The sequence below is a fragment of the Cydia amplana genome, chromosome 8 (genome assembly GCF_948474715.1).
Source record: "Cydia amplana chromosome 8, ilCydAmpl1.1, whole genome shotgun sequence".
In the NCBI taxonomy this organism is placed as follows: Eukaryota; Metazoa; Arthropoda; class Insecta; order Lepidoptera; family Tortricidae; genus Cydia; species Cydia amplana.
The window spans coordinates 5,132,035-5,150,994 of record NC_086076.1 but is presented as its reverse complement, the minus strand read 5'-3'; the positions used below and the strand labels follow the sequence as shown (position 1 = coordinate 5,150,994).

The 18,960-nt window shown below is 32.9% G+C and overlaps 2 protein-coding genes across 2 annotated transcripts in view; one reads left to right on the top strand and one right to left on the bottom strand.

Annotated features, from left to right (window-relative positions):
- LOC134650208 (uncharacterized) overlaps positions 1–15,686 on the bottom strand; it is a 58,594-nt gene extending 42,908 nt beyond the window's left edge. Inside the window, exon 1 of the mRNA XM_063505147.1 lies at positions 15,655–15,686. The gene's annotated coding sequence lies outside the window, so the exon portion shown is untranslated. The remainder of the gene's footprint in view (positions 1–15,654) is intronic.
- Positions 1–18,960, top strand: part of LOC134650320 (proteasome-associated protein ECM29 homolog) — a 295,370-nt gene that overhangs the window by 264,656 nt on the left and 11,754 nt on the right. The window lies entirely within an intron of this gene.

Here is an 18,960-nt window from a genome sequence, read left to right as displayed (position 1 = left end):
TACCTTATCATTCGGTAACCCTATCATACTGTTACCTGATTGTAACGGTAAGCTTATTGAAACGGTAACCTTAACCGTTAACCGAGTTAATCTCAAAACCCCATCGCGTTAGGGTTTTTGTTAGGGGTTTTTAACCGGTTTTTATTCAGTTATGGTAACCTTTATTATCGGTTGCTTATTGGTTTGCTACATTCGTATTTAGTGATGTGCCGTCAGTCAAATACTAAGAAAAATTGTTAATAATAAATTAACTACATATTTTTTGTTTAGTTTTAGTTTTGTAGGTAGTTTTAATTTTATTTAGGTTACTTTATGTTGTTTATATTTCTTGAAATAAATATATTAAAAGAGTTGTTTTAATAACTACATATTTTATAATAGTTTATTTTGTTATTTTTGACAATTTTCTTAATTTTGCTTATTTTAATGTTTTTGTTTATTTTACTTATTTTGTTTATTTTTTTATTTTGTTTATTTTACTTATTTCATTTATTTTATTTGTTATTAATTTTGTTAATTTTATTAATTTTATTTATTGTATATATTGTATTTATTGTATTAATTTTAGTTTATTTACTTTATTTATTTTATTTACTTTATTTACTTTATTTACTTTATTTACTTTATTTACTTTATTTACTTTATTTACTTTATTTACTTTATTTACTTTATTTACTTTATTTACTTTATTTACTTTATTTACTTTATTTACTTTATTTACTTTATTTACTTTATTTACTTTATTTACTTTATTTACTTTATTTACTTTATTTACTTTATTTACTTTATTTACTTTATTTACTTTATTTACTTTATTTACTTTATTTACTTTATTTACTTTATTTACTTTATTTACTTTATTTACTTTATTTACTTTATTTACTTTATTTACTTTATTTACTTTATTTAGTTTATTTACTTTATTTACTTTATTTACTTTATTTACTTTCTTTACTTTATTTACTTTATTTACTTTATTTACTTTATTTACTTTATTTACTTTATTTACTTTATTTACTTTATTTACTTTATTTACTTTATTTACTTTATTTACTTTATTTACTTTATTTACTTTATTTACTTTATTTAATTTATTTACTTTATTTATTTTATTTATTTTATTTATTTTATTTATTTTATTTATTTTATTTATTTTATTTATTTTATTTATTTTATTTATTTTATTTATTTTATTTATTTTATTTATTTTATTTATTTTATTTATTTTATTTATTTTATTTATTTTATTTATTTTATTTATTTTATTTATTTTATTTATTTTATTTATTTTATTTATTTTATTTATTTTATTTATTTTATTTATTTTATTTATTTTATTTATTTTATTTATTTTATTTATTTTATTTATTTTATTTATTTTATTTATTTTATTTATTTTATTTATTTTATTTATTTTATTTATTTTATTTATTTTATTTATTTTATTTATTTTATTTATTTTTTTAATTTTATTAATTTTGTTTATTAAACATAACCTAACCATTGTTCATTAATTTTTGTCATAAGCATTTATTTATTTAATTTTATTGTTAAACATTTTTTTTTACTCTATTAAACATTTAGAAGACCTGACGTATTTTCCTTTAGGTATATAGTTAAATGTTCCCAAGTTTTAATTCAGGCGTTCTGGGTTTCTGGCTTATATTGATATAGCTTGCATTTTTATACTACATACATTACTACTTAATTCCTTTTACTCTTTCGGGTTTAAAAAAATCCCGTGAATTGGAGAAGAAAGTTTTGTTGGAATGTAAAAAGCATACTAAGTCTCAAGTCTCAGAGTTGGACTAAAAATAACTTGAATAAGAAGAAGAATAAGAACATACATTTTATTCTTATTCCAATCGATTTGAATAAGAATAATTCTTACACTCGTTATTTTAGAATAAAATAAAAGTTAATAAATCATGTCACTTTTATTTTATTAAATGAAAAATAAAAAACGGAATATTTATTCCAGGTGTAGGATTATTCTAAATAACGTTTTATTCAATTAGAATGTTAACTATAGATAGATAGTAAAATGAATGTTCGGTATTAAAACCTTCTCCGTTTAGTTATATTGATTTTATACATTTAAAACATTGACATATTAAAAGAGTGTGACTTTTCTATTTAGATTTGCACCAAAAACATGTATTCTTTATTAATAAATAAGAAACAACGATGATACGTGTTTAAATATACAATACATAATCCACTTCAATTTCACCCCTCTTTTCAATGGTCGGATTGATTTGAATTTTTTTTTAGCGTAAAAGATTTTATTGTGATAGATAGGTACATTTTTTGAAGTCTTCGAAACGGTGATGATAATTTTATAATGAAGCTACATATAAAGTAAACTGCGAAATTATAATTATGATGGTTCAATGTATATTTCTTTGCGTATTAAGTATGTATGTATTTTGTTTATGATTCCTATCAGCCTTGAGGTCATACGTGTGCTATCTCTTTCACACCTACGGAAAGTGAATGAGATAGTAAATTACTGCAGGTAAGAAAAGAGTCCTACGCTTATCACTAGATTTGCAGAAAGTTGCAGGCGTGTTTCCACTTGAGACCGTCATTTATTACTCATTGGTAATAACAATAGGATTAAGTCGTGGCGTGGTGAATTCTTTGTCAGCATTTGCTAAACACGTGCGGCAAGCGTTGTGTCAAACGATATTAATATCTGTTAATTTCCGTCTAAATAATAAATGCAAATTTTAAATATCAGAAGCACTTTTAAAAACACCATAAGTCTTGGTAGTAACTCGGACACTGAAACCACATACTAAACATAATTCGAAAACAGAAAATAAACATGAGTATTTTCCCCATTTGTTCCTGCCCAACGTGACCGCCGCGATACATGAGGCGGGGACATATGGGAATGATTTAAATGAAGCGCCTATTCCCATCTGTGCCCGGCGGGGAGAAATAGGAATACACCATATCGAGCCATTCCTTATCCTACCTTTAAAAACATCTTTCTTAGGGTTCCGTACCCAAAGGGTATAAACGGGACCCTATTACTAAGACTCCGCTGTCCATCTGTCTGTCACCAGGCTGTATCTCATGAACCATGATAGCTAGGCAGTTGAAATTTTCACAAATAATGAATTTCTATTGTTGCTATTACAACAAATACTAAAAACAGCATATAATAAATATCTAAGTGGGGCTCCCATACAACAAACGTTATTTTTTTGTTGGTTTTTGCGTAATGGTGCGGAACCCTTCCTGCGCTAGTCAGACTCGCACATGGCCGGTTTTTTTTATTCATAGCAGCTGAATTGTACCTGATGATTTAGATCACATTAAAAGAAATACGGGTATCGTCCAATACCAAGACTATGCGGCAGTAAATTAAATTTGTAAGATTTTATTGCATAAAATCAGGTATAAATTAGACAAGAAACATAGTAGTTTCTTGTCTAATTTACTTCTATCTATACGTAACGCCTATACGGCACCCAGACTGCATGTTTAATCTAGGAATATTATTTAGAATATAAAATCATGATCTTGGGGCACGGCAGTGCCCCCGCCAAGTAGAGCGCGAAGCAAACACTGCCGTACCATCCTTTACTGGAACCATTTCGCCGCATTTTCAGGCCCCTATTTGAGAACCTCTGGATAAGACCAGAACGCAGAAATTTTCGTCATCCAGTAAGTTATAATCACATACTTAAAATCCAATTTCAAGTCTGTAGGTCATTTAGTTCCGAAGTTAAGCGAAAGCAAAGTTTCGCATTTATGACACTCATTCACTCATGATCATCAGAATAGAACTAGTACTTCCCATAAACTCAGAGAGCTGAAATTTGGTACAGAGTTAGGGTTTAATGGCCACATAAAGGGTACACCTAAAAAATATTGCAATATCACTCACGTTTTAAAGATCTAAGAACTGCATAAGTAAGTTTGTAATCCCATATAAATATATGATATTACAAATTTACTGTTGCAGTTCATAAATGAAGATATATTTAGTTATGATATGTGTATACATAGTATGGGTATGAGTACCCGAAAAGAAGGACTGCCTACAAAAAGAGATGAGATCCCTTAAAAAAACATTACATGTAAAAAGGTGCAAGTCTCGCAACGCTTTTACTACAAAAAAGTTTTGAGATGTAATGTGAAACCAAGTCGGTTATTTCAATCAGTGCCAGGGGGTATTAAAACCGTATCAATAAGATATCTTTAATTTGTAATACATATAATGACTTGGCAATCGCACATAATGCTTTACTCGTACCGTACTCGTAAATATGTGTAATGCTCAAACTGCAATTAGCGCTAACGTTATGTTCAATTAGAATTATTTTAATAGGTGACGATGATCCTTTTGCCATTATGCAGCCGTGCGATGGCCAAGTCATTATACGTATTACAAATTAAAGATATCTTATTGATACGGTTTTAACACCCCCTGGCACTGATTAAAATAACCGACTTGGTTTCACATTACATCTCAAAACTTTTTTGTAGTAAAAGCGTTGCGAGACTTGCACCTTTTTACATGTAATGTTTTTGATGGGATTACATTTATTTGATTAAGAATTATTCTTATTCAATTTTTTCACATACTAATTATTTCCGATCAAATTTATTTAAATAATTTTGACGGGAATAAAATCAACATGATTTTATTCTTAGGAATTCTTATTTAAATAATGATTTTATTCTTGAATGACCAACACTGCTTACTAAGTATGTATGTATCTATTTAATTTAAACAAAACTATTTCACCTAGCAATGTTATAGATACCCAATAAATATAATGAATTCTGGTATTAATGAAAGATTTGAAGTATTAAAATAAGTTTATTTATCACTGCTATAGATATATATTTTCTGATCGCTGCATTAAGCGGTACAAGGTAAATTACGGCTTTTAGCTCATACAAACTCACCGCATATGAAAACATTTTAAACTAAAGTCTATTTTTTTATTCGGTAGACTAAAATGACATTTCATAGTATGAATGAACATCATGTGTCATTTCATTTCATACTGTGAAATGTCATTTTAGTCTACTGGATAAAGAATAGACTTTAATTGCTTATTATAAAATAAGCTCGTAATAACTAGTACATATGTCATTTGTTAACAATGGTAAAATATCTACCACAATCCACTAGCGCATGTATCTTTATCACAAAGTGATTTTTTTTAATCACTCTATCTCTATTCTCTGGAATCTAAAGATAAATTATACCTAACTATGTACCAGTAAAATTACTAGTTAGGTAAAAATTTTTCTTTAAATCAGTCTTTAATCTGTAGGTACATACCAAGTGTGAACCCGAAAATAAAAATAATAATCTAAGTAGCATAAAATATAACTATGTAAATAATAGCAGATATTACTAGGATAGGACGTTGTTTACTTGCAACCCCTTTTCTAAACATTTCTAAACTAGAATTGCTCCGAAACACAACAATAGGAACACACAGGTATAAAGATAAACAAAGGAATAACCACGCTGCCTGCGGCTGTCGCTCCAAAATAATACTGTAATCGCTCACTTATGTTTTCAACTTTAGCTTAAGGACTCAAAGTGCAATATTGTTTGAATTGACAATAAGCGAAGTTACCGGCAAAAAAACTTGTTTGTGCTGGAGGCTTCATAGACCGCCCATGCCAACCACGGTTATTCAATAATGAGTTGAATTTAAGTCTGCGTAAAGATTACAATCGTTTGAACTGGTTCAAAACCTTATTATGAGGTAACAGAATCGACTGGGTTTTTATTTCGGTTACCGGTAACAGGGGTTAACTCGATCTGATACGGTTACCGAATCAAAGTGTTACCTTATCAGACGGTTACCGTTATGGTAGGGGTTTTTATAACCACTTCTAAAATAACCCTATGAAAAACCCCGGTTAAGGTAACCGGTTCCGGTCCCTGTATCAATTTCAATGGATACGGACTCGTGCCTTTCAAACGCGATCTATAATAAATGTTCGTCGTAGTAGTTAGTACCCACGTGCTTACTTTAAGCATAGGATATTGAACTAGCAGCACACAAATACACATTTCCATGCAAAAACACGAAATCTAATGTCAACACCACATCGAATCCTCGAGAATTGACGCCATGTACTAAGTACACGTTTGAGCAACTTATGTTTGTACTATTCGTACTTGGGGCTATAAATTTCAAGCGTGATTTTGGTATAGGACCTTGTAAATATTAGATGGCAAGTGGACCCCAGGCTCCCATAAGCCGTGGCAAAAAGCCGACATAGTGCCAGGAAAAAATTACATGTCTATTAATTTGAATACTTGCTTCTTGAAGTAAGTAAATTGTATTATTAAAATAGAAAAATTCTATTCAACATAAAATCCCTAACCCCATGTGCATATTCGAAAGATGAATATAACATTTTAACGAGCAGATTGTGAAATTACATGGAAACCACATTTAGATCTTCGACGAAGAGTCATTGAGCTTAATGTAGCGTTCGAAATGGGTTAGTTAAATTATACGCGATAGCTTTTATTGAAAATATTCGTTCAGAGAATGTAATAAAATAAAGAATTAGAAAGATCATTTCAATTACAACTGATGGCATTGAAAAGTAAATATCAATAGGCATGTGAACACTTAATTGTCATTTTTTGCAGGTTCAGTTACAACCGTATGACCTTTTTCAAATGCGCTTTATTATACACCTTTTCCCCGCGCATTATGTGTTTGAACAAATTCAAAATACTAATTCTAATTTAAATGCACTTGGTATTTATGCTAGGTATGTGTGGTCAACATACCTAGTAGTGAATACTTTTCAACAAACCGTTCAGAAATCAGAGCTTTTAGCCGCCCCCTGTCAGTCGTATAAGAGACCCACGCTCGAGCCCGCACTAGCCGCCCGGGATAAATTGCGACCCATAAAACCTTGTTATCATGCCTGGTAGTATTTTCAGCTACAAATTGTATTTAAATTTAGAAAAATCAAATTAGTTCCACTCATTCCAAAAGCTAGGGTGTCGTACCTACATAGGTACACATTGAAAAACTTATATTTAAAGTTAATATTTGAAAAAAAAAAGGCAGTATATTTACGTATGTTTGCTAAGTTTGCTTATTCATTTATGCAACAGAAAACAGAAGATCCTTATTAATGTTTGGTACAAATATCTTTTCTTTGTTAAGGTGATATTCGGATGGCAACTGCAGATTCATTCCTGTTGCGACATTCCTACCGAAAATAGAGGTTCTAGCTCATTTTATCTAATGAACTTCCCAATAGGATTCTAACCAGATTAAGTATCCTCTTTACGGCAATGTACATAAAAACTAGAGCAATGTCAACTTATAACCAACTGCAATAAAATCAAACGTGACAGGCAAAGTTTTTATTCCTGGCCTTCGTTGGAAACGTCCCGTGCGGTCCCAACAAAAGCTGTAAAAGATGACGAGAATAAAATAATCTTTACCCGTTGTCCTAATTGAGAAAAGAAAGCGACTTTTATGCATAACCGATCTACGCAACCACATAGAGCATAAGCTATAAATGATAGCTAGTGATTAGGGTTTGCAATCCGGATCCGAAATGTATAAAATTATCCGGATCTGGATCCGGATCTGCGGATCTTCCCATACATTTCGGATCCGTCGTGCAAACCCTACTACTAGTGATATAAATGCTAATTAAAAACACTTATTCATGTGAAAAATTCAGTACCTATAGCGACAAAATATTCTTGCCTCACCTGCTGGTCTGTAACCTGCTATCTCTTACTGTCTTTGTCTTTGATATAATTATATAATGATAATCATTATATAGCACTCGCGAAGGCGCTCGTGCTAGTCCCAGAGTTTGGACAAAGCCTGCCCTGAAGTGAGATAAAGGTAGCTCATTATAATTTCAGAGGCGTCGCGTGTCCAACATGTTTCACAGCTTTTTGACAGGTCTTTGTATAGGTCTTTGTTAATTTACACCAATCGTGACTTTCAGCACACAGAGTAGGTATGGTTAGGCTAGACTATTTGACGAGAGAACACCATACTTCTAATAAGCAAAACAGTTTAATCACATATACAAACAATTGTAACTGTTATCTTTAGCAAAATAACCAACAAACCTAAACAATTAATTATTAAGGATTTATTAGGTAAGAACATAACCAATTACGTAATTAATAGCATGTTTCCTTGTCACGTCTCTAGACAAACTTAGACAGGCAATTTGAGTAATCTGATAACTGCTTCACTGCCGCGCGGTTTGACATCGTCATTAACTTTGAGATCAAACCATGGATAGTAACTTTGACATAAATTAATGACATTTAACTACGATCATTTTATATTCATGATACAAGTATGATAGTGTAAACCTTGAATAAATCTGCAAATAAATTATAAGGTACCTAAGTGTGAAAATCCTAAACAGTATTTTCGACGGTGGAAAGGACCTATAAGCGATAGGTATTTTGAGAATATTTCATAGGTATTACAGGAGAGCGTTTTAAAGTTTCTTTCTCTAGTAATTAAAATTAAACGTTTTATCAAGTGTTTTTAGAGAACCTCAACGTTAATAAAAATTTAACTAATCAACTTGTCGCATCTGAGCAGAGCTGCTCCTGGGTTTCACAACAATTGGAACAGGAGAAAAGCACAATAAGCACTCAATTCCTTTGGGGAATGTCAAGTCAGCACAATAAAGTCCCAGGTGGCTGTTGGACATTCTTGCAGAATAGGTATTATTGTTTCCTAGTTATTTACATTTTGGCATTGACTTCATATTACTTCGGAAAAACGGGCCTTACAAACACTACAAAGTGGGCCAGAAAATTGGTGCGCAAATGGCGTTTGTGCACATTTTGTTGCTGAGCATATTCGCTCGCCTTAGGTATATGAACGGAATCCTTACTTTTGATTCTTTGCATTTTGGAGACATGTTGCGCCCTCTGCATAAGGGAATTCAGTTCTAACAAAATCAAATGGATAAAGTAACTTTTTATTATAGATCTAAATCTAAATATTTTGCATTTGTATGCAAAATTGAATAGAGTCTGTGCGAAAAGAGAAGAGTCGTAGAATGTATGGGCTCCCCTACATTTCACGACTCTTCTCTTTCCGCACAGACTCTATTTACTAAGTGGATTGTTTTTACAAACTTTTCTGACATTATTGTAATGTCAGAAAAGTTTGTAGAAACAATCGACTTAGTAAAATTTCCACGAGAACAAGAAACCCTTACCTATTTACAATTGTTAAACACTTTTAGACCAAATAACAAGGACACAATTACATCGTTAATAAGGTCTTGGTTTTAATGGGGTCGTAAAAATGCTGTCTCAAGTAACAATTGAGTTAAATTTCTCATACAATTGCCTTGAGAATTGCTTTGGTTCCTAAAGGCTTTGACTGTACCTAGTACCCCCTAAAACTAAACCACGCTATATTGTTAAATGAATATATTGGTGACTTAATATTAAATCGATAACTTATTTAATGCGCTAGCTTAGATAATAGATAAGATAAAAGATTTCTATTCGTGACGATCACAAAACATGTACGGATATATACAGACAACAACAACAGCAAGAAAAGAAGAAATTAATAAGTGTGCATCACGAAATGGACCCAACTCAGCATAATGCTAGCTATAAAGCCAGCGCTGGTCTTCCGTAGGGTCCATTTGGTGATTCCACGACAGATAACTCTTAGGTACTCCTAAACTGACGCTTGCAACCATGATGCGCTTATTCATATTCAGTTGGTACTGTTTGTGTTAAACATTACCTAACCCAAGGATAAAGCAACGTGTACTGGTCAACCGCAGATAAGTTTAAGCCTCAAGTTGCTAGGATCACAAACTCTGACGGCACTAGTTTTAAGTACAACTTGTAGTCCAGTTTCAACGTAACTTTAATTGAGTTTACATGTACCGGCAGAGGTTTTAAGATGTTGTTTGAGTTGAGGTTTTACACGAGTGAGAACAGCCTCCAGAATTTATGTTAGGATGTGGTAAACGAAATACGTGATAACGTATTTTGTCGTAGTTATTTCATATAATTTTTCAGTAATGTTCAGATTATAAACTTTAGTCTTTAATTTAAATTGTTTAGGACAATTTTGTCAGTTATATTTAATTTAATTTTGGAGATTAATTATTAGTTTTGCCAGAAATATGTATGATAGGAATTTATTCCAAGTATTTGTAGTGTGTGGTTGTGTGTGTGACCAGGTTTGTCCACTTAAAATACGTACTCCGGATGATTAAAAAAAAGAATAAGTAAAGACTTATAACAGCCAGCTTGAGCCGGTTCTTCTGCTAGACCGTACCCTCAAAATATAAGTTATACTTTTTTTATTGTTAAATTGTAACAACAGATCATTTGCTAAAAAGAATAATGTTTTATTTGCAGAAGCTGTATTTATTCCAGTAAGGTGGATTGACTCAAAGGCTAATAAGTAATTAAACTCCCTACAAAGGCACATGTGTTCCTTTGTTCGCAAAAATACGAGGCCGAGAGGAAACTTAATTCAATTAAGTGCCACGTAAGATAAGAACGACAGTGCTGTCTGCAACAAAGCTTTTATTATACATGATTAGTAACATATCTGTAATAACAAAGCTTAAAAATCATATTCTGATGAATAACAACGGTCGATTTGTGTAAGATTGTCCCCAAATATTTTTTATTTAAGTATTTATAATTTTTGATAGTGTGAGACGACAGCCAGCCTAACCACTAAGAAAGGACTTTGTGAAATGCAATCCCTATAGTTCGTTTATTTTGGCATTAGAAAGAACTTGACAGAAGGTAAGCGATTTTGACATGTCTTTTAATTGAAAAACACTTTTTAAAAATCAATAACTATTACTTATGAAAGCAGAAGACTATAAAAGATCGTATTAGATTCATGATTGTTACATATTTACCGTAACTTATTTTTAAAATGTATTTTTCAATTAAAAGACACATCAAGATTGTTTACCTTATTTCTAATGCTAAAAAAAATGAACTATAGAGGGGTGTAAATGGGTTTGTCCGTACATGTATTGGGCGGGCGAGACGCACAATAACTAAATAAACACGACGTGATTCAAATATAGTTTTGATGTTAATATACGTTCGAATTAGTCTGTAGTTAAATCTATGGTTACTCTGGTTATTGCACAATTAACTTTTTAATGTCGCCATTCCCGTGTTCCTAGATTTAAAGCGTATAGTTACTGTAATTAAAACCTCTATTAAGGTTTGAGAACAATTCAAAGTTTTAAGTGTAAAGTGTCATTCAATAGAACTTGCTAACTATGTAAACAAAAGTTACTAGTAAATTGACAGTCAGTGTCAGTTTTAGTATGGCGGTTTGTTTACATAGTTAGCAAGTTCTATTGAATGACACTATATACTTACGAGCACCCAGAACTGTGTGATGACAATGTATATTTAAAGTTTTATGTCATAATACTTACATACAGTCGTCACGCAAAAGTACTTACATGTATTTTAAGCGAATGTCCTACACAAAAACTATTTGAAAGCCATAGATAGTATCTAAACTACTTGTTGTTTATTTCATATTATAACGACTTTATTGCAGACAAGTTTATTAATCAGACCGCTTGTTCCCGTTGGTTGTCTGAACACGCGAGAGTTACGAGTAAAAATTTGTCCTCTGTGCCAGTTCAACTTTCTTCTTTAGATAGCAATACACGATACACGTCATCAGAGAGGCCATTTTATACTAGACCCCTATATAGTTTACTTGTCGTATGTTTGGTTAGCAATTGATATAACACTGCATGCTGGTCTGCGGTAGCCCGTATGGGTATAAAACATTACCATTTTGGCCTAGTGTCGGCTATTGCCATAAAAAGTAATGTAATAGCTGTTGCAGTTAAGTACATTAGTTCTACGTCAAAAACTACTACGTACTTAAAACTACTTATTTTAAAGACTAGGTACGGCTTATCATTTTAGAATCGAAAAAGGCTTTAAAATTATTGTTTGGTAATTTTAACTATAGGAAGTAATATGCAAAGACCTATCTCATATTTATTCAATTCCCAAAACGCCAATTTTAATGTTAAACAAATTAAGAAATAAATAAGAAAAATCTGTTGCATTTAAATTTAAAAACCGGGCGCCCAAGCGTAAAGCAAAACATCAAAGAATTGACCCTTTCGTTTTCCAAATTTATCAAGCTTTAAAGAAAACAAAGCGAGGTTAAGCTGAAGATTAAATTCAGTCATATTCTGTTTTCTTTTTAATTAAACAACATGAAAATTGTAATTAAAATGTTGATTGTGGAGGAGAGATTAAGGTGAGGCATGGATTGTGGTAATTAGGCTAGAGGGCGTTGCCGGTGAAGGCAAGACGCGCTCAAACTCTTGCCAAAGTTTTGTTCAATCGCCCTCTGTATGTTAAGCTACGTCTGTAGCGGCAGTAAGCGGAACGTGTAGTTGTGTAACTATTATATTATAAGGAGCGTTTTATTATAAGTAGGTACATTCAAATTATAAAAAGCAGAAGTTGCGTTGTTTGTTTTACAGAATTACTAAACGTAACAAAAAAACGTAAAAAATGTAACAGATAGCTGTTACTAGACTAGAAATGGGTTTAGCGGAATTAAGCGGATCTAAAACTTAGGTATTGAGTGTTTCTCTCAAAAATTACGTTTTATTAGCAAGCTTTTATAGCCGAATTTACGTTTTGTTTAATAACAAATGAATGGTCAAGATGATTTTAAGGATACCAAGATTCATTAGGTTTTGACAGACTATTTTTCATAACGTAGGACTTCATGCAGTACTTTCAACAGTAGAACATTTAAAAATGACAACATACGAAAAAGCACCAACGCCCCATCGCTTCCACCAAAGCGTGACTCCTTCAGAGAGGCACTTACTGAAATCGAGCCCGCGACGCCATCGTAAACATCTGCCTAAGTTTTGGCTGCCGTTATTGGTTTAGGATTATTTTCATAGCACCATTGGACTACATTGGAATTGAATTCGTATTGTTGTTGTATGGGATCAGTGCGCCATCTTTGTAATTATAAATCTTGGATGGACAAAGTACTATTTTTAAACCCCTCTGTAGCAGCTTTAATTTCTTTCATTCATATTTATGTGATTAATATTTCTATAATTGTGTTATATTTTTGTTATTGGACTTTGTAATTAAAATTGCGACGCAAAGCAAATATTTTTCAATTTCTAGTGTCTAAGTAAAACTGTTTAAAAGATACGAAAAATCATTTTTTTGTATAAAATATTCTATTATGGTGGACATATTATTTACCTAAAATCTCATTGACTTTATAACTGCGGTCTGTGAAATATTCAGGGGTGAAATGATGTAAATAGGTCGAAATTGATGATAATTTTATTCAAAGGCGTCTTAATGTTGCTTAAATAACGAACAGTACAAAAGCACATGATATATTACAATAAACAGGAAAACAAGACTTTATATTTTGGTTACCATGGTTATTGTACTTCATTTATTTTACATTTACATCTATTTACAAAGTCAAAGATTATTTATTTAGTGATGTTTACTGATAAACTATCATTTAACATTTGAATAGGTACCTATCCTATTTGGTAATATTTGGGTTTTGCCTTGGATAACCAGTTGCCAAGGAATTTGGTAAAATACATAAAGATACAGACAAATGCAGAATTGTGTGGAATATTGCCGCTTTCGGTAATGTCATCCACGTAGATTTCAATTCTGATACGAAACCTGTGACATAAAGTTCACATTGTTGATCCACGCCGTAACCAGGGACATTACTTCACCCTACCACCCTACCTTAATACCTTTTATCCAGGGAGCTTACACATCACTAAAAAGACGTTTCGCTTTATAGGCCTGACTCATCATTAGCTGTAAGGTGTATGCTAAAAAGCTATAAGTAAACTCACATTTTTTGAGGCTGCTTTCTTGTGCTTAGTTGTCATTGTTTTATGTAAGTATGTGTTGCTGGCAGAAAAATAAGTGATACCTTTTAAGAACTGCATAATTGTTATACAGTGAAGTCTGTAGTTCCATATATAATTTTGATGGGTGGAGAATCCATTAATAATACCATACCATAGTTATATCAGTCGTCGCGCGTGAAAACCAATATTGAATTAAAGCATAATCTCACATTATATGCCTGGAAGATGTTTGTTTAATAGTATAGGATTAAATGACATGAAGATATCTTGTTAGTTGATGGGATACGGTACTTATATATCTGGCTCTTTTATATCAACATAAAGGTTGTCTGGAAGAAATCGTTTTTTAGCGATAAGACCGCCTGTCGTTTACCCTCATCTTTTCTGTATTCTTTGTATTGTTTTCTGTAATGAGGTTTGCAATAAAGAGTATTTGTATTGTATTGTATACCTATAATTATAGAGATGTATGTTCTTCGCATAAACTTGTTGACTAAGTAGAAACTTTACACGAGAACTGGTGAAGTTATGCTGACATAACGAAGCTAAGTTCCTAAGTAGTATACAGGGTGCTTCCTGTAACAGGAGCAATAAATTAAACTAAAGGCTTTACTCCTCAAACTGACCAACATTTGTTCAGCAACTTTTGAAAATAAGTCATGTTTTGAATTTTATTACACTTTAAAGTTTATTCTAAGACGCAATGTATTGCAAATTTTGCTATGTTTAAAGCGTGACAAGCAACGTCAAACACACTGATGTCAGCGTACATTGAAGGCAATATTTATTTTGTATGAAAAAGAGCAAGTCTAAAGGATTCATCATTTTTAAAAGTTGCTGAACAAATGTTGGTCAGTTTGAGGAGTACAGCCTTTAGTTTAATTTATTGCTCCTGTTACAGGAGGCACCCTGTAGATAGTAATGTAACTCAAACAATCCCTCGCTCCGGGTCGTTCCTTATGCAAAGGTTGTCCATCGCTGTTCAACGAAGCAACGCGGCGAGCGTGATGGGCTCCTTTGCATCAGGAGGGGCGCGGGGGGAATTTTGTGAATACCTAGTTCTTGTGTTTGTAGGTAGTTTAGGTTTTACTTTAGTTTAGGTTAAGATTTTTGTAATAGGTTAAGTAGATTTTAGGTTATTATGTATCGCTGTTCGTTTTATCATTAAAATGGCCCGGTAGTAAGACTCAAATAATTATGTAGATAAAATCTCATTAACTTCTTAAAGTTATGAAGTGTTATTTACGCTGCTTATCTTCAACATTAATATTAGCAGCAGGATCAACTCTTAAAAGTTAATTATGAGAAAACTTTATTAGATGTTCGAAGCCGTTCTGATGGTTTAAAATTTACAAAGTACCTTCAATAAAATTAAATTTCATACCTACATTTGAAGTCGATAGAATAACTATATACATTGTCGGCAAAAGGAATGGTTGTAGCATTTTCTGTTATAAGATTTCGCTGTACATGTCTTACGTCATACGAAGTAGGTACTTATGAGAGTTATGAGGAAATGAAGCGTTATTTCAGAAAATTGAATATTTCTAGTCTGTTGGGTTCTAAGATAATACATATTTGTGAAGACTGGCTTGCCATTAAAATGTACGTAAATGTACCTACTTTTCGACTAAGCGAAAGATATAAGGGGGGTTCATGGTAGGTATAAAATAAGTATATTCGTATATGGACGTACATAATTTGCTTAACATAGGCACCTACCCAACAGCAGCTATTAAATTAAAATTATATTAACTAGTAACGTTGTTTAGGTAATAAAAACTCTTGATTATTAGGACACAAGATAGGACATACTAATAAAATTGAACTTCGATTTTCTAAAGTTTTAAAACCGGCATGCAATAATGATTAATGTAAACTAAACCAAACTTTAAAGTCAACCTTGATTTAACTTTACCGATAAACAATAAAATTGTCTACGAAATGTAACTGGCACTATAAAGTCTTCCAAAATTAAAAGAGAATTTCAAAAGAGGAACGTTTTTACAAGCTCGCGCGGGTTAGGCTGCGCGCCCGGCCAGAGACGCGGGCGGCCAGGTCGGCATTTGGGCGGATACTGCCTTGCCGCAGGAGCCTGCGTCACAGTCACTGGACCTCGACACCTTTTTGCGGGACCCTAATTAATTACAGTCGTGACGCTGACGCTTCTCGCGAATGATGAGCTCACATGAAGACCGATCTATTTTCGAGGATGTGATTTCTTTTTGCTCTCTGAGATTTGGATAGGTACTTCATTGCAGATAGGGCTTAACGCAAGTTGTTGTGGAGTCCTTTATAATATCCGTTTTGGAATCGGTTTTCGTAAAGCAGGAATTACGTACAGTTAGCATCAAAAGTTACGTATCAGACTATCTATCAAAATTCTAACGTTCTCTGATAAGTAGCTTAACAAAAAGAGTTATCTCTCTATAGCATGGTACTAATTTCATTTTGTCACAGTATATATTAACAGATGACGAACGCGTAGTTCCAATTTATTTCTGAAACCATTTTGAATATACAATCGCACAATTTTGAAAGGGAGAGGATCCCCGCTCCGAATCGTTTCTGGTGCAGAGGCTGTCCATAGCCATCCAGCGGGGTAATGCCGTGAGCATTATGGGCACTTTTGCACCGGAAGCGATAAGGAACGGGTTTGACTAGTAGTTACGTGTCTAATTATGTATCAATAAGTAAATGTTGTGTTCTAGTGATTATACCAATTATAATGCAAGCATAGCTAATTTTGAAATAAGACTTCTAGAACGCCTTATTTAAACAAGTGCGAATTATCACATAAAATTCTGAACAGTGAACTTGTGAAGGGCATTTCCTCCGGGTTTTATGTATAGGTGGCCCGATAAAGTAAGATCACGAGTTGACGGGGCGACGAGGATTAATGAAAAGGAAAAATGATGGAAGAAAGTGCGGAATGATGAAGAGCTATTTCTATAGCTTTGCTTATTTATGGACTACGTTTATCAAAATAACTTCATAATAGGCAAATTATTTAACGTGAAATATGATCTTAAGGTTAGAATATAAAAAAAAATTCTGTCGAATATAAAATCGTATTAAGTTGCAACACCAATCTTTATTTAATTGAAATAATATTTACAAATGGAACTTACTGAGAGTGGTGAGAGTCTAATCGTCGTAACGTATAGCGATACTATAAGTACATTGGGTTGGGTGGGTTGCACGTGTATAAGGTTGGTTATAAGACATAATATATTATTATAGATGCATATTCACCTCAAAGCATCTTGCTTGCACTCAGAAGTCGTTACGAGATAATAAACTATGATAGAAACCAAATATTTGAAGAATCGGAACACCAGCAGTCCAGCAATTAATTTATACATGATAAATTTCGCACGCGAGCTAAACTATCCTTTTCTAAGTAACAGTACAACTACTACTAGGCTAAGACGTAACTAGTGCTACTGCTACTCGTAATATATGTACTTACTTGATATAAATGGGTCGCATGGCGTCACGTTGCTGACATATCGTTTAGGACCACTAGACTATTATTGGACACTTGTCTTGGACAGTGTAAGAAAGAACGCCTATTCCATCTTTCCATCTCCCATCCTTATGTTTTCGCTATTTCGCGCCAAATGTGTGAATCAAAAACACATTGAGGGTAATTGCCAGCTATAAGCTCCGGGCTCAAGATAAGTACGCGGATAAATTCCTATAGACATAATTTACCAGAAAGGGGACAAAGAAGTAACGTTTTAGGGCTCATTTAGACGGTGCGAGAACTCGCATGCGAGTTTCATTACATTGCGTCGTTTGATCGGTCGGCTGAATTGTTGTCACCTCAATGGTCTGCAATGTACCTAAAATTGCATGCGAGTTCGCGCGCCGTCTAACTCAGCCCTATACTTGGGGTTTGCAAAGATTGACGCGAATGCTTTGAAGTGTTTTCAGATGAAATCCCCAAAGTACGATACCTCTCAGTGATGAGGATAATAAATAAAGCAATTGATGTAAATGGCGGTTGATGTGAAATTGATCAAGTTTAAAGAACACAATTTCCAGCTCGAGGAGTGTAAGCTATATTGAAGAGGGATTTGATTTTACCTTTTGTAAATGCCTATGGAGAAAAAATTCCAAGTACATGGGCTGGACCAATATCCATAGATCTGTGCTATTATGTGCCCACTTTGATGTGATAAAGCGTGAAGGTGCCAAATTAAAATCTTTATTTGCATATAAATTAGACGTTTATGGTGACACTCGATCATTGGCAATTCTGTGGTGAGCTAGGTTGGTCCTACTCTAACTGTAGGTAGGTATGTTCCATTCAACAATAGGTACAGTCATTTTGTCCTTTTGAGCTATAAATTTCGCGTACCCGCTTTATGACACAGGGTTGTATAATTTCGTGAGGCAGAAAATAGCGACCAAGATGACTAACTAATACGATATCAGGATCATACTTTTAAACTTGCATTCACGAGAGTCACGAGCTTACTTACGAGCGAGTAAAAGAGGACCGCATGTTTATGGTAAGTTAGTAACAACTGCAGTAAATACGAATTAGTCTAGAAAACGGTTAGCCAGCTAGCTTACCTACGTGTAGTTATTCCTCCATTGTTAACTCTCGTCGGACAGCTACTAAATTCTTGTTCTGTGGAATTGTTGATGTTGTTGTTGTGTGTTATTGGGCGTTCATTACCTACACTTTATCGTGGTCGTCCACGGTATGTTTTTAATACCACATCGGTGGCAAACAAGCATACGGGCCGCCTGATGGTAAGCAGTCACCGTAGCCTATGGACGCCTGCAACTCCAGAGGTGTTACATGCGCGTTGCCGACCTTTTTAAAAACCTTTCTTCTTTAACTTTTTTTTTATGTAACGACACGATTATAATAATTACGACAAAGCTGGGGAAGTAAATGTATGAGATTGTTTTATTAATGTGTTTATACATAATATACCATACATAATATACAAGTATATGAATAAACATTAACTAACTATCAAACTTAAAAAGAAACTCTAAGAATAAATA